We start from the raw sequence: 5,004 nt of genomic DNA on the forward strand, positions 1-5,004 counted from the left end.
CAGCCAGATGCTACTTACTAGCGTTTAAATGCCAGTAAGCCCTTCCTCCAAGGTGTGCTGTTTTCAATGCTATTTTTCATTCTGTTTTCGATTTTTCAGTAGTTTTTGTGACTCTACATGATCATCAACCTAATAAAACATGAAATAACAAAGAGAAAATAAAATAAAAATGATTAAATAACATTGGGTTACCTCCCAACAAGCGCTTCTTTAATGTCAATAGCTTGACAGTGAGCTCTCATGGAGCCTCACAGATAATCAGAACAAGGTTGGGTCCTCCCAACACCAAACTTAGAGTTTGGTTGTGGGGGTTCAACACCAAACTTAGAGTTTGACTGTGGGAGCTTTGGTTGACTCTGCAGTGAGAGAAGCTTTTCATGCTTCCTCTCCATGGTTACAGAAGGAGATCCTTGAGTTTTAAACACAAGGTAGTCCTCATTCAGTTGAAGGACCAACTCTCCTCTGTCCACATCAATCACAGCTCTTGCTGTTGCTAGGAAGGGTCTTCCAAGAATGATGGATTCATCCTCATCCTTTCCAGTGTCTAGGATTATGAAATCAGCAGGGATGTAAAGGCCTTCAACCTTTACTAACACGTCCTCTACTAGTCCATAAGCCTGTTTTCTTGAGTTGTCTGCCATCTCTAATGAGATTCTGGCAGCTTGCACCTCAAAGATTCCCAGTTTCTCCATTACAGAAAGGGGCATGAGGTTTATCCCTGACCCAAGGTCACATAGAGCCTTCTCAAAGGTCATGGTGCCTATGGTACAAGGTATTAAGAACTTTCCAGGATCCTGTTTCTTCTGAGGCAATCTCAGTTGATCTAGATCACTCAGTTCATTGGTGAGCAAGGGAGGTTCATCTTCCCAAGTCTCATTACCAAATAATTTGGCATTCAGTTTTATGATTGCACTAAGGTACTTGGCAACTTACTCTTCAGTAACATCTTCATTCTCTTCAGAAGAGAAATATTCATCAGAGCTCATGAATGGCATAAGGAGGTTTAATGGAATCTCTATGGTCTCCAGATGAGCCTCAGAGTCCTTTGGTTCCTCAGAAGGAAACTCCTTATTGATCTCTGGACGTTCCAGGAGGTCTTCCTTACTAGGGTTCATGTCCTCTCCCTCCCTTGTAGGTTCGGCCATGATGGTCAATTCAATGGCCTTGCACTCTCCTTTTGGGTTTTCTTCTGTATTGCTTGGGAGAGTACTAGGAGGGGTTTCAGTGATTCTTTTACTCAGCTGGCCCACTTGTGCTTCCAAATTTCTAATGGAGGATCTTGTTTCATTCATAAAACTTAGAGTGGCCTTAGATAGATCAGAGACTATGGTTGCCAAGCTAGATGGGGTCCGCTCAAAACTCTCTGTCTTTTGCTGAGTGGATGATGGAAAAGGCTTGCTATTGCTAAACCTGTTTCTTCCACCATTATTAAAGCCTTGTTGAGGCTTTTATTGATCTTTCCATGAGAGATTTGGGTGATTTCTCCATGAGGGATTATAGGTGTTTCCATAGGATTCACCCATGTAATTCACCTCTGCTATTACAGGGTTCTCAGGATCATAAGCTTCTTCCTCAAAAGATGCCTCTTGAGTACTGTTGGATGCAGCTTGCATTCCATTCAGAATCTGAGAAATCATATTGACTTGCTGAGTCAATATTTTATTCTGAGCCAATATGGCATTCAGAGTATCAATTTCAAGAACTCCCTTTTTCTGAGGTGTCCCATTACTTACAGGATTCCTCTCAGAAGTGTACATGAACTGGTTATTAGCAACCATGTCAATGAGTTCTTGAGCTTCTGCAAGCGTTTTCTTTAGGTGAATGGATCCACCTGCAGAATGGTCCAATGACATCTTTGATAGTTCAGATAGACCATCATAGAATATATCCAGAATGGTCCATTCTGAAAGCATGTCAGAAGGACACTTTTTGGTTAGTTGCTTATATCTCTCCCAAGCTTCATAGAGGGATTCACCTTCTTTCTGTCTGAAGGTTTGAACATCCACTCTAAGCTTACTAAGCTTTTGAGGAGGAAAGAACTTGGCTAAGAAAGCCGTGACCAGCTTATCCCAAGAGTTCAGGCTATCCTTAGGTTGAGAGTCCAACCATATTCTAGCTCTGTCTCTTACAGCAAACGGGAAAAGCATAAGCTTGTAGACCTCGGGATCAACCCCATTGGTCTTAACAGTATCACAGATCTACAAGAATTCAGTTAGGAACTGAAAAGGATTTTCTGATGGAAGTCCATGAAACTTGTAGTTCTGTTGCATCAGAGAAACTAATTGAGGTTTAAGCTCAAAATTGTTTGCTCCAATGGCAGGGATTGAGAGCTTCCATGTAAATTGGAATTAGGTGCAGTAAAGTCACCAAGCATCCTCCTTGCATTGTTATTATTTTCGGCCATCTCTTCTTCTTTTTCGAAAATTTCTGTCAGATTTTCTCCAGAGAGTTGTGCTTTAGCTTCCCTTAGCTTCCTCTTCAGAGTCCTTTCAGGTTCAGGATCAGCTTCAACAAGAATGTTCTTATCCTTGTTCCTGCTCATATGAAAAAGAAGAAGAAAGCAGAAAAGAAAATATGGAATCCTCTATGTCACAGTATAGAGATTCCTTTATGTGAGTAGAAGAAAGTAAGAATAGAAGAAGAAATAAATGAGAATCCAAACACAGGGGTGAGGATAGAAGTGTTAATGGATGAATAAATAAATAGAAGGAGATTAGAGATGAGAGGGAATTTCGAAAATTAATTAAATTAAAAATAAAAATTAAAGTTAAATTTTGAAAATTAAAATTGAAATCAAATTAAATTAAAAATTAAAACAATTAGTTAAATAAAAAAAGGAATTTTGAAAAAGAGGGAAGGGATTTTCGAAAATTAGAGAGAGAATTAGTTAGGTAGTTTTGAAAAAGATATAATTGAAACAAAAAGATAAGATTGATTGAAAAAGATTTGAAAATTAATTTTGAAAAGATAAGAAGTTAGAAAAGATTTTGAAATTGATTTTGAAAAAGATGTGATTGAAACTTATTTTGAAAAAAAAAGATTTGAAAAAGAAATTTAAAAAGATTTGATTTTGAAAATTAAAGTTGATTACTTGACTAACAAGAAACAAAAAGATTTTATTTTAAAATTTAAAGATTGAACCTTTCTTACTAGGCAAGTAACAAACTTTTAAAAATTTTGAATCAATCACATTAATTGTTAGTAAAGATTTGAAATTATGAAACAAGATAAGAAAAAAGATTTTTTTGAAAATCAATGTGGAATTTTCGAAAATTATGAAAGAAAATTGAAAAAGATTTGATTTTTGAAAAATATTTTGAAAAAAGTAAGATTTTTAAATTGAAAATTTGATTTGACTCATAAGAAACAATTAGATTTTAAAATTTTTTGAAAAAGTCAATCCAAATTTTCGAAATTTATGAGTGAAATAAGGGAAAAATATTTTTTTTATTTTTGAATTTTTAATAATGAGAGAGAAAAACAATAAAAAGACTCAAAACATAAAAATTATGAATCAAAACACACAATGCATGCAAGAACACTTTGAATGTCAAGATGAACACCAAGAACACTTTGAAGATCAAGATGAACATCAAGACTTATTTTTGAAAATTTTTAAGAAAAGAAAAACATGGAAGACACCAAACTTAGAACTTTGCAAACTTTAGACACTAACAAATTGAAAATGCATATGAAAAACAAGTAAAGACACAAAACAAGAAAATAAGAGGATCAAACAAGAAGACTGGCCAGGAACAACTTGAAGATCATGAAGAACATATGATGAATTCTTGAAAATTCTTGAGAAAAACAAAAACATGCAAGACACCAAACTTAAAAATTGACTCTAGACTCAAACAAGAAACACAATATTTTTGATTTTATGATTTTATTAAAATTTTTTTTTGGATTTTTGAAAATTAATTTTGTAAAAATGAAAAAGGAAAAAGAAAAAAAATTTTTTGTATATTTTTTTTTCCGAAAATAAGAAGTAAAAAAAAAGCTTAAAATTAAAATAAAATAAAATTACCTAATCTGAGCAACAAGATGAACCGTCAGTTGTCCAAACTCGAACAATTCCCGGCAACGGCACCAAAAACTTGGTGTGCGAAATCGTGATCATTCCTTCCTTGGTAACTGATAAACCACTATTTTATGGTTTATATTGTGTTTAATTGTGTGGTTTTATCATGATCTTTACCTACTTATTCGTTAAATAAGCATGCATTTATAATTCCTTCCTAAAGTTATTGCATGATTGAAAACTTGCTTCCTAGAGACTTTTAATTATGTATTTTATTTCTCTTTTATTCCATTCGATGCCGTGATCTGTGTGTTAAGTGTTTCAGGCTTTATAGGGCATGAATGAGTTGGAGATTGGAAAGGAAGCTTGCAAAAATGGAAGGAACACAAGAAATTGAGGAGATGACCAGCGAGAAGCGACGCGGCTGCATGGATCATGCGACCGCACGAAAGAAAGGAAATCGCAGTGATGCGGACGCATGAATGACGAGACTGCGCGGCATGGAATAACACGAGTGACGCGGCCGCATGGATGACGCGACCACGTGGCAAAGCAGAAAGCCGAATGACGCGGCCGCATGGTTGACGCGACCACGTGACATGCGCGATCTGCATAATCTGCAGAATAGCTGGGGGCAATTTCGGGCCTTATTTTGACCCAATTTTCGGCCCAGAAAAGGAGACTAGAGCCAAAGAACATGCAGAAACCAACAACAACATTCATTCCGCATAGTTTTAGTTTTTAGATTTAGTTTTCCTCTCCTCTAGGTTTTCTCTCTACACATTCATAGTTTTTAGGATTTGTTATGTTCATTGTTTTTGCATTGGGATATTGAGAAGAGTTATTGCCTCATCAAGACTTCGGCATTCTAGTTCGTTCTCTTTACTTGTCTCTTACTCTTCCATGTTCCTTAATTTACTTAATTTTACTATTGGATTATTTTATCATTTATTAATACAAGAATTACTTTTATTTTTAAT

The 5,004-nt window shown here is 35.5% G+C and overlaps 1 non-coding gene across 1 annotated transcript; it reads left to right on the forward strand.

Moving 5' to 3' along the window:
• The first annotated feature begins 1,907 nt into the window (after positions 1-1,907).
• On the forward strand, positions 1,908-2,015 carry LOC148564017 (small nucleolar RNA R71). The gene has a single exon (XR_015884396.1). It is a non-coding gene; the product is annotated as a small nucleolar RNA R71 (small nucleolar RNA).
• Positions 2,016-5,004: the final 2,989 nt, after the last annotated feature.

The sequence above is a fragment of the Arachis ipaensis genome, chromosome B5 (assembly GCF_059453495.1).
Source record: "Arachis ipaensis isolate K30076 ecotype BB chromosome B5, ASM5945349v1, whole genome shotgun sequence".
Lineage (NCBI taxonomy): Eukaryota > Viridiplantae > Streptophyta > Magnoliopsida > Fabales > Fabaceae > Arachis > Arachis ipaensis.